The 12,312-nt window shown below is 41.4% G+C and overlaps 1 protein-coding gene across 5 annotated transcripts in view; it reads left to right on the forward strand.

Annotated features, from left to right (window-relative positions):
* Positions 1–12,312, forward strand: part of ATAD2B (ATPase family AAA domain containing 2B) — a 247,273-nt gene that overhangs the window by 160,457 nt on the left and 74,504 nt on the right. The gene's annotated exons all lie outside the window — the stretch shown is intronic.

Here is a 12,312-nt window from a genome sequence, read left to right on the forward strand (position 1 = left end):
AAGACAGGAGCCATGTTGGCCTATAGATAATACTTTGCAAGCAAAAAAAAAGCATTCTTTTTTTTTTTTTTTTTTTATTGCTTTTCAGTACTATATTTTTATTATTGATTCTCTGAATAGCCGAGTGCATAAGATAAAATGCTGCCTTGAAATCTATAAAGTTATGTTTTACCCAGCTATTTTCTGTACTTTGATTCAGACAGCATATTTTGCAGTTGTTAAAAGCACAAGAGATCCTGTTTTATTCACCGAGGTTGTTTGGCTTTTTCCTCTGTGACCTAAAGTTGCTAGGTTAAAGCGATTTGCTGCCTTTTTCTAAAAATGAAGTGTTTTCTGCTTCTGCTTTTCATAAGTGTCTGCTTTAATAGGGGTTAAAATGAGCCTGTAATGAGGGTAATATGGGGGCTTCTGGCAAATGCTAGTTGCATGGCTGTTAGTCTGACCTGACCCTCTGGCTAAAGGTCAACTCCACTTTACTTGACAAGTATAGAGTGGGGAAGAGCAAAAAGCGTCAGGTTTTTATAGATGTCTGTCGGGTAGATTTTCCCACATTTCTGTTCTATACAGACTGACAAATCACATTTGTTGTTGAGTGAGGAAGAGTTTGAACTTCTGACAACATTTTTTTATTGCTTTCTCTGCCTTTCTGTGACCACTGCATCCCCCATTTCTTGTACTAGGGTCACTGGGGCAGTGACTGACTAAATACAGTGCCTTGAAAAAGTATTCACACCCCTTGAAATTTTCCACATTCTGTCATGTTACAATCAAAAACATAAATGTATTTTATTGGGATTTTTTCTGATAGACCAACACAAAGTGGCACATAATTGTGAAGTGGAAGGAAAATGATAAATGGTTTTTAATTTTTTTACAAATATGTGAAAAGTGTGTTGTGCATTTGTATTCAGCCCCCCTGAATCAGTACTTTGTAGAACCACCTTTCACTGCAATTGAAGCTGCAAGTCTTTTTGGGGATGTCTCTACCAGCTTTACACATCTAAAGAGTGACATTTTTGCCCATTCTTCTTTGCAAAATAGCTCAAGCTCTGTCAGATTGGATGGAGAGCATCTGGAACAGCAATTTTCAAGTCTTGCCACAGATTATCGAATGGATTTAGGTCTTAACTTTGACTGGGCCATTCTAGCACATGGATATGCTTTGATCTAAACCATTCCATTGTAGCTCTGGCTGTATGTTTAGGGTCATTGTCCTGCTGGAAGGTGAACCTCCGCCCCAGTCAATTCTTTTGCAGACTCTAAGGCTTAATGTACATGGGACGTTTTTACAACCTCTCCTGAACGATTTAATTTGACAGATAGTAACCCACGTTTAAAATGTCAGTTTTGCCATGTTTACATGCTTCGTTTAGCGGCGTTTAGAAGCGTTTGAGAAAAAAAATTTATTTCTTTTTCAAAATAGCCAAAAATGAAAAACGCCTGTAAACGAAATGCGGCTAAACGGAGTTACCACGTTTAGAAGCGCTTGGTACTTGAAATGCCTCTAAACTCAGCGTCTGAATTCATTTTTTTGCTTTCCAAAAAAGACCTCTAAACTCAACTGCTTAGAAATGACTATAAATGACCTATGTACATGTACTGATAAGATAACATAGAGAAAAGTTCAGGAGCAGTTAAAAAAAAATGCCCAACTGCTCCTTAACGTTCGTTTAGCAGCAGCAGTGTACATGAGGCCTAACAGGTTTTCTTCTAAGATTGCCCTGTATTTGACTCCATCCATCTTCCCATCAACTCACCAGCTTCCCTGTCCCTGCTTAAAAATAGCATCCCCACAACATGATGCTGCCGCCACCATGTTTCACGGTGGGGATGGTGTGTTCAGGGTGTACGCAGTTAATTTTCCACCACACATGGTGTTTTGCTTTTAGGCCAAAAAGTTAAATTTTGGTCTCATCTGACCAGAGCACCTTCTTCCACATGTTTACTGTGCCCCCACATGGCTTCCCGCATACTGCAAACAGGACTCTTATGGCTTTCTTTCAACAATGGCTTTCTTCTTGCCACTCTTAAAGGGCAGATTTGTGGAGTGCACAACTAATAGTTGTCCTGTGGACAGATTCTCTCACCTCAGCTGTAGATTTCTGCAGCTCCTCCAGAGTTACCATGGGCCTCTTGGCTCCTTCTCTGATGAATGCTCTCCTTGCCTGACCTGTCAGTTTAGGTGGGCGCCCAGCTCTTGGTAGGTTTGCATTTGTGCCATACTATTTCAATTTTCAGATGATGGATTGAACAGTGCTCCATGAGATGTTCAAAGCTTGGGATATTTTTTTATAACCTAACCCTGCTTTAAACTTCTCCACAAGTTTATCTCTGACCTGTCTGGTGTGTTCCTTGGCCTTCATGATGTTGTTTGTTCACAAAGGTTCTCTAACACAGTGGTCATCAACCCTGTCCTCAGGGCCCACTAACAGGCCAATGAATGAATGAATATTTTGTAAAGCGCTGCAAATGCGAACTGAATCGCCTCAAGGCGCTAGATGCATTCTCTGTTGTCCGCTTCTTAGAAAAGGAAGGTCTTTAGTTTTTTCCTGAAGACCTGGTGGTTTTCTTCCATGCGGATGTTGGTTGGTAGAGCATTCCATAGTCGAGGTCCTTGGACTGTGAATCTTCGTTCTCCCTTTGCTTTGTTGCGGTATTTGGGAATGATGAGAAGGTTTTGGTTAGCTGATCGAAGACTGCGATTCGGCGTGTAGTGTTTTATTTTCTCCCGAAGATATAGCGGAGCGTTTCCTTGTATGCATTTGTGGGTAAGGCAGAGGGTCTTGAATGTGATCCGATTCTTTACGGTTAGCCAGTGTAGGCTCTTTAGGGATGGGGAAATGGATTACAGTCTATCTATTGCCAGGTTTGCAAGATAACTGAAATATGTCACAGGGGATATCATTTGCTGCTCAGTGATTGCCATATTCTAGTCTGCATCTCCCCAAGGTAATACATAAAACCTGGCCTGTTAGTGGGCCCTGAGGACAGGGTTGATGACCACTGCTCTAACAAACTTCTGAGGGCTTCACAGAACAGCCGTTATTTATTCTGAGATTAAATTATGCACTGGTGAACTCTATTTACTAATAAGGTGATTTATGAAGGCAATTGGTTCCACTAGATTTTAGTTAGGGGTATCAGAATAAAGGGGGCTGAATAAAAATGCACACCACACTTTCCAGATATTTAAAACAATTTTGAAAACCATTTATCATTTTCCTTCCACTTTACAATTATGTGCTACTTTAAAATCCCAATAAAATACATTTACGTTTTTGGTTGTAACATGTCAAAATGTGGAAAATTTCAGGAGCTTTGGGCACTGGCAAAACTAACTTTAATCCAACCCCCTGCATAACCACACCCACTACAGGCATGCCCCCCCCCCCCCTTTTTTTGTGTGCGTGTGTCTTAGGAAGTGTTTTTTTTTTTTTTTTTTTTTTTTTTTTTAAACACCTCTATCAGTACCTGTCTCTGTACATCAGCTGCCTAGCTCATCTAATTCTCTGCACTGCTTTGGATGCTGTACTAGGACCCCACTGGACAGAAAATTGCTAAATCTGGCTGTGATGTGAGCCTTAGGCACTGGGCTCTGCTCAAGGAACTCTCTAGACATTTAATGTACTGGTGCGTTAGCTGCAGAATACTTTATAGGACCAGAGCTGTAACACAACCTCTCACATGTGACCCAGTCTCTGAAAACATCCTTGTGTATATACCTAAACATGGCAAAGATTAACATGGCTGTCCTCTTTGGCCATCAAACTTTGCACTGTGGTGCTTCCCAGTCCTTGTTTACTTTTGGGTGCAGAGCATTCCCTCCATGTTCAGAGCTAATGCATTACTTTTCACGTAGCCCGGTTTCTGGCCCCTCATTTGTAAGGACTGCCTTACGCCTACAGTGTATTGATATGTCATCTGTATAATTGTGGAAACCTTACTATTTTCCCATTAATGGGTATATAGTGAGTTCATCCTGAATAACATTCACTCTCACTGAGATCTGCATTCTAACTCCTTCCAGACATCATGTTCTCAGTTTCTTTACTGTAGAGTGTTTCCTTAGTCAAGGCTGTGATAGTCTCTGATGGGAACCAGCCCCTGACAATTTGTCATACGGTGCTAACACTGAGTGGATATAGACATTCCCTCAGCACATCTGATACAGTCTCAAGTGACCAGCCAGCTCATTTTTGTGTCCATTGATTTCAGGCTGGAATGTATTTCCTCAGAGTGGCTGTAAAAATGCTACCCTTTTCACTATTGTAGGTTGGTCTGATAAATGACGTTCCCCCACTGAACTCTTGTTTTTTTTAGCACATTCCAAACAATTGCGTTCTGTTATGTTAGCTACAGACTATTTCACCAAGTTGTAGATGTGGTTCTTCCTGATATGACCTAGTCCTATACGTCTCCATTTTTTACATATTGTGATTATTCCCAAACTTGAATACTGCTTGTTCTACTGTACACTTTCCTGGGTTATGGTCATCAGCCCTCACTGTACCCAAACTCCTACTCCTAGTAAGTTGAATCTCTCTTATTAAATCACTGGAGGTTATTAAGTACTTTTAGTTATTTTTCCCACCCTTGGTGCAGGGACATTTCAGACTGATGTGAATACCTGTGTCATTCACCAGGGGGTGTATTGCACATGCACAATCCTTTTCATTTCTCCCGCCTTATCTGCCTGGAAGGTCTCTGCCCAGATGTCTGAAGGACAATCCAGCTGCAAGGGTAACCCCATCCCACACACTTTTACGAATACCAGTGATTATTTCACTTTTACTTCCTAAAGAGACTTGGGGATCCCGTTACTGTAGAATCCTCCTCTGCAGAGCCTTATACATGTAGCTTAACAGTGTGAGCCTCAGTCTTCACATTCACCGCAGCCACCAGATCATTTGATATCAACTTCAGATTTTATTTTTGCTTTGTGTGCGCTTAATGCAAAAATCTACTCTTAAGCCCTCTAGCTGCAGTTGTCTCCTAAACCCATTTCTGTTCCTCCACACATGTAAGTCTGAGGATCACGTAGGGGTTTACTTTCTCAATCCACTGGCATTAGGTGGCAGGTTTGGAGGTAAAGGAGTGCTGTCTTCCTGGCAAAATATAGGATTCTGGTCACTGCTAGTTGGAGCTGAAGGTCCTCGCAGGGGAGTTCCAAATTCCCAGCAGACCGATCTTTTGGTTTAGGTAAAATACTTCTTGCTGGTATCATGCCATTTTAGGGCATTTCCAAAATGTGGATAAGATCACCTTGTCCCGAGGTACAATTCTGTGGGGTGTCAAGTAAATGTGTAAGCTCACCTAGGTCTTGTATCCATTTTGTTTTATTCGATAATATCAATGGGTTATGAGACTTGGTAAGTAGAGCAGTGATGATCTGTGTTCAGATGGACAGTCTAACCACAACCTTTAAATTCCTGCCTGGACACATTGTTTCAAAAAACTAAGAGAATAAGGTTCTCTCAAAAGGGCCAAAACGGAACACTATAGTTACTACAAAACTAGCTTTATTTGTACAAAAAATACCACTGCAAACTAAATTAAACAAAAGAGAATCACGGGTAAATGGCTGACAAAGACTATTAATAAATTAGACAACGTTAAATTGTTAAAAACTTAGGAAGCCGCGGCTGCATATCCCACACATGCACACCAGACACCACCATAACCACTTGCATACACTAGTAAGAAAGTTGGGCTAATAGGGATGTAGGAATGAACATGAAGATTCCTTATCAAAATCTCCAAGTGTTAAAGTCCATTATATATAGGCCATATAGGTTAGGTGCTGGTTAGTAGGTGGACGACTTGAGTGTATTAGTCCTGTTTGCATAAAAATAGCCATATAGTAGGGTCTATTTGGAATCAGAACACAGACCATCAGCATAGATATATAATCAGGCAGTGTAGCAGGTGTAACAGGCAGCTTGACTATGGATATAAGCAGCGGAGGAAAGAAGCAGAGGCAAGCATAGCATTAAATTATTCAAAGTAAATGTCATTAGGGGGAGTGCTTTAAAGAATCAAGCAGGCATCCATATAGTAGCTTCTAATTGAAATGTGGATACTCTCACCAACTGTGTGGGGTCCACCGTCCTCCTGCAGCGTGACTGTACCCCTAGATGGATGGATGGATAATGGCTACAAGCCCCGCTCTGTTTTGGTAAACAAAGGTGTTCGACCGGGATATTCGACTGGAGACGGAAACCCCTCATAGGGTGTTCGTTGCCTCTGTATGTTTCCACGTAGATCCGAAAGAAAGAAAACAAGATATCAGCTGTTAGTTCCGTGTTATCACTCAAGTCAAGGAGCGCGTGGCTTCCAGTGACGTGCTGACGTCACACCGTTGACGCGTTTCACCAGCCAGTAGACTCTGGTTTCTTCAGAGCAGGGAGGAGCCGGGAAAGTAAACTTAAATAGGCAATTGAAGATGTAATACCTAACAAGTATCACTAGATTACACCCAGAACACTTAGCACAGGCTTATTAAAATCAGGGAAAAGAGATTGTCAGTGACGGCATAGGTGGAGAAAGATCGAACAGCTCCATTAAAGATATTGCTACTAGCAAGACAAAAATAATATAAGTAGATAATTAAACAATAATATGTCATATTGCGGACATCAAGATAAGGATACCGCAAAGATCCACACGAAAAAAAAGAGCAATAAATTAGCCCAGTAATCACTATTGCAGAAAAGGCTGTAGACTGAATTCGGTATTTAACCCTTTAGGTACTAAGGAATCCAAGTAGTACGTCCACATCTTCTCTTTCTGGAGAAGGATGGTGTCGAAATCTCCCCTTCTTGGGGGCAGGTTTAGGACATAGATACCCTTAACTAACAAACCTTTTGGATCACCATTGTGGAATTTGGTAAAATGAATAGGGATCGGACGATCATCGTCCTTTTTCCTTAATACTTCCGATGTGTTTGTCAATCCTAATGTGGAGTTGGCGTTTAGTTTTGCCTATGTAGATTTTATTGCAGGGACAGGTAAGCATATAAATAACCCGTGTAGCTGAACAGTTAATAAAATGTTTAATTCTAGAAGTTTTACCTCCGCATGGATTGACGAACACATCGGTTTGGTGTATAGATTTACAAACGTTACAGTGTCCACAAGCATGCATCCCTTGGAGGGGTTTAGATCTAGTAAGCCGGTTCTCACTTGTAGTTCACGTATTTTCAGAATGGACTAGAACATCTCTCAGGTTACGTGCTCTTCTAGCAGTTAGTAGGGGTTTTGGACTCACAATATTGGCAGTTAGTGGAGCAGATCTCAAAATATGCCAGTGTTTATTAAGGATCTGATAGACTTCAGTCCATTGAGAACCAAGTCTGGTTATAACCCTAGGGAAATCCTGCTCAGGTTTCAACAGCTGTGGGGGCTTTTTCTGTGTGATAAAAAGATCTTCACGTTTCTTCATTAATGTTTTATTTTTGGCTTTTTTAAGAGAGTTATGGGAGTAGCCTCTCTGTCTAAATCGCTGATACATATCGCGTGCTTCTTTTTGAAACTGCTCCTGTTCAGAGCAGTTTTGTCTTATCCTCAGGAATTGTCCTGTGGGTATCCCTTTAATAAGGGATTTTGGATGGTGACTCTGTGCTAGGAGAAGGGTATTCGCAGCTGTCTCTTTTCGAAAGGTACTAGTAGTGATCCTGTCTCCTGATCTACTAATTTGCAGGTCGAGGAATGAAAGTGTGTTCGTATGGTAGTAGTAGGTCAGCCGTATGTTCCTGTTATTTAGTTGAGACATAAAGTCCACAAGTTGTTCTGCTGACCCCACCCATACCATAAGAACGTCATCAACAGTAGCCGAGGTACATCGAGGACTTGTAAACAACCTCCTTTTCCCAGAGGCCAAGATGGAGGCATGCATAGGAAGGAGCCCATGGGGCGCCCATACTAGTACCTCTTACCTGTTGGTAGTATTTGCCCAGAAATTGGAAGAAATTGTTATTCAACATAAATTCAAGTAACTTATGTGGAGAGTCTCTACACATCGATTCCTCACCAATGGGGTATCACTGCAACCAAGTCCTTTCTGGACGATCATTTTCCTCCTCTTGGTGCCCATAATGAATTCATTGTTGAGTTACTTGAATTTATGTTCAATAACAATTTCTTCCAATTTCTGGGCAAATACTACCAACAGGTAAGAGGTACTAGTATGGGCGCCCCATGGGCTCCTTCCTATGCATGCCTCCATCTTGGCCTCTGGGAAAAGGAGGTTGTTTACAAGTCCTCCATGTACCTCGGCTACTGTCGGTTGTGGCTGAGGTACATTGATTACATTCTTATGGTATAGGTGGGGTCAGCAGAACAACTTGTGGACTTTATGTCTCAACTAAATAACAACAACAGGAACATACGGCTGACCTACTCCTACCATACTAACACACTTTCATTCCTCGACCTGTAAATTAGTAGATCAGGAGACAGGATCACTACTAGTACCTTTCGAAAAGAGACAGCTGTGAATACCCTTCTCCTAGCACAGAGTCACCATCTAAAATCCCGTATTAAAGGGATACCCACAGGACAATTTGACAGAGAGGCTACTCCCATAACTCTCTTTAAAAAGCCAAAAATAAAGCATTAATGAAGAAACGTGATGATCTTCTTATCACACAGAAAAAGCCCCCACAGCTGTTGAAACCTGAGCAGGATTTTCCCTAGGATTATAACCAGATTTGGTTCTCAATGGACTGAAGTCTATCAGATCCTTAATAAAAACTGGCATATTTTGAGATCTGCTCCACTAACTGCCAATATTGTGAGTCCAAAACCCCTACTAACTGCTAGAAGAGCACGTAACCTGAGAGATGTTCTAGTCCATTCTGAAAATATGTGAACTACAAGTGAGAACCGGCTTACTAGATCTAAACCCCTCCAAGGGATGCATGCTTGTGGACACTGTAACGTTTGTAAATCTATACACCAAACCGATGTGTTCGTCAATCCATGCAGAGGTAAAACTTCTAGAATTAAACATTTTATTAACTGTTCAGCTACACGGGTTATTTATATGCTTACCTGTCCTGCAATAAAATCTACATAGGCAAAACTAAACGCCAACTCCGCATTAGGATTGGCGAACACATAGGAAGTATTAAGAAAAAGGACGATGATCGTCCGATCCCTATTCATTTTACCAAATTCCACAATGGTGATCCAAAAGGTTTGTTAGTTAAGGGTATCTATGTCCTAAACCTGCCCCCAAGAAGGGGAGATTTCGACACCATCCTTCTCCAGAAAGAGAAGATGTGGACGTACTACTTGGATTCCTTAGTACCTAAAGGGTTAAATACCGAATTCAGTCTACAGCCTTTTCTGCAAAAGTGATTACTGGGCTAATTTATTGCTCCTTTTTTTTTTTTCATGTGGATCTTTGTGGTATTGTTATCTTGATGTCCGCAATATGACATGTTTTTGTTTAATTATCTAATTATATTATTTTTGTCTTGCTAGTAGCAATATCTTTAATGGAGCTGTTCGATCTTTCGCCACTTATGCCGTCACTGACAATCTCTTTTCCCTGATTTTAATAAGCCTGTGCACTTTCTGAGTACTTTTGCTGAATGTTAGTAGTGAGAAGTGTTCTGGGTGACATCTAGTGATACTTGTTAGGTATTACATCTTAAATTGCCTATTTAAGTTTACTTTCCCGGCTCCTCCCTGCTCTGAAGAAACCAGAGTCTATTGGCTGGTGAAACGCGTCAGTGGTGTGACGTCAGCACGTCACTGGAAGCCGCGCGCTCCTTGACTTGAGTGATAACACGGAACTAACAGCTGATATCTTGATTTCTTTTTTACGTATCTACGTCGAAACATACGGAGGCAACGAACACCCTATGAGGGGTTTCCATCTCCGTTCAAATATCCCGGTCGAACACCTTTGTTTACCAACACAGAACGGGACTTGTAGCCATTATCCATCCTTCTACGGGTAGAGTCACACTGCAGGAGGATGGTGGACCCCACACAGTTGGTGAGAGTATCCACATTTCAATTAGAAGCTACTATATGGATGCCTGCTTGATTCTTTACAGCACTCCCCCTAATGACATTTACTTAGAATAATTCAATGCTATGCTTGCCTCTGCTTCTTTCCTCCGCTGCTTATATCCATAGTCAAGCTGCCTGTTACACCTGTTACACTGCCCGATTATATATCTATGCTGGTGGTCTGTGTTCTGATTCCAAATAGACCCTACTACCCTGTTTCCCCGAAAATAAGACCTAGCGTGATTGTCGGTGATGGCTGCAATATAAGCCCTACCCCCCAAATAAGCCCTACCCTGAAAATAAGACCTACAAGGACTTTAACTAGGGCTTATTTGGTGGGTAGGGCTTATATTGCAGCCATCACCGACAATCACGCTAGGTTTTATTTTCGGGGAAACAGGGTATATGGCTATTTTCATGCAAACAGGACTAATACACTCAAGTCGCCCACCTACTAACCAGCACCTAACCATTATGGCCTATATATAATGGACTTTAACACTTGGAGTGTTTGATAAGGAATCTTCATGTTCATTCCTACATCCCTATTAGCCCAACTTTCTTACTAGCGTATGCAAGTAGTTATGGTGGTGTCTGGTGTGCATGTGTGGGATATGCAACTGCGGCTTCCTATGTTTTTAACAATTTGACAACGTTGTCTAATTTTTTAATAGTCTTTGTCAGCTATTTACCATTGATCCTCTTGTTTTTGTTTAGTTTGCAGTGGTATTTTTTGTACAAATAAAGTTAGTTTTGTATTAACTATAGTGTTCTGTTTTGGCCTTTTGAGAGAACCTTATTCTCTTAGTTTTTTCTTGTATGCCTCTAGGGTTATAAGAACTGCATCCTATGAGTAAATCATATGGATGAATGTTATCTACAAACTCGCTATACTTTCTCTAAATTTATTTAGTCTAGGTCAATCCAGGCAGTCTTTCAGTCAGAGACACAGTGTAAATGTTGAAGGGGTGTAGTACTCGTATTTAGAATTCCTGTTTTGTCCTTCACACATTTTTGGATTATTAACTGTAGATCTTTAGCTAAAATGTTAGTCTATTTTTTGCCTGGAGTTTGAAAGTGATGGAACTTATTTCAGCTTTGTATCAGTCTGGAGTATCTGTTGGAAATTCAACCTTTTCAGGGTTGAATGTAAACTCTCCCCATGTCGCCAAAAGTGGTTAAATGCTGCTTGTGTCTCTACAGGAGTGATTATCCCTCACTTCTGTTCGGTAATGTTTTTCCAAACCTGACAGTTTGTAACTTTTCACCAATCTAACCAGTAGAAAATAAGTTTTGGTTGGACTTTTACTTTAGCCTACTATTGCCAATCTAGTGCTAGTGTTCAGGTTAATATTTCATCACTTGGTCTTTTATCTGATTTACCTGCCATGCCAGTAGACCAGTTATTTCATATATCACTAACTGTTGCCTGAGTGCCCCCTTTTAGCACTTTGTGGCAGTTTTATCATTTTAAAGGAAGATTTACTTTAACATGCTTATAAACTGCTATTAAATCTGAATTTTATTTACCACAGTACCATAAAGCATACAGTAGCTCTGAAGGATGCCTTAAAGTGGAAGTCTAGTATTAACTAAGCTTAAAGGAGAAGTCCAGCCTGAGCTCGTTTGGCTGGGCTTCTCCTATGGGTCACAGGAGTGCAATTCGTTTTGCACTCCTGTGACCCGTGCTGACGTCACAGAAATCAGTCCTCACAACAAAAAAGTCTGGATCCGCCAGGTGCCTGGACTGATACCCGCCTCAACCTCTCAATGAGCTTCTGAGAGCCTGAGACGGCCGCTTCCTGCACAGCTCAGCGCTCCAGTGAACGCGGGGGGGGGGGGGGGGCGCAGAGTGGAGAGCTGCTGCTTGACAGTCAGCAGCTCTCTGCTCGGGGAGTTGTGAGAACCGAGCCATCAGCGGTGTTCGATCGCTCGGTTCTCAGTGTTGAAGGTACCGGGGACAGAAGCAGCATCGGACCGATGCAGCATCCACCTATGATTCTGGGGGGGGGACATACTTCTCTTTTAAAACTGCTCCCACCCCCCTTCTAACACCAAGCTCAACAAGTCAACATTTGCATATAACTTCAGCTTCTTATATCTATGGGTCTACCAAGCACTGACATGTAGTAAAGGTAACGCATACTTTTCCATTTTAAATATTCAGGTTCGTGCCAGGTTTACTTCAAAGCAGAATTGAATGCTAGTACTAACTAAGCTTAAAACTGCTCATTCAACACTAGTACCAACTTTTAACTTAAAACTGCTCATTTAACACTAGTACTAACT

The sequence above is a fragment of the Aquarana catesbeiana genome, linkage group LG04 (assembly GCF_042186555.1).
Source record: "Aquarana catesbeiana isolate 2022-GZ linkage group LG04, ASM4218655v1, whole genome shotgun sequence".
NCBI classification, from domain to species: domain Eukaryota; kingdom Metazoa; phylum Chordata; class Amphibia; order Anura; family Ranidae; genus Aquarana; species Aquarana catesbeiana.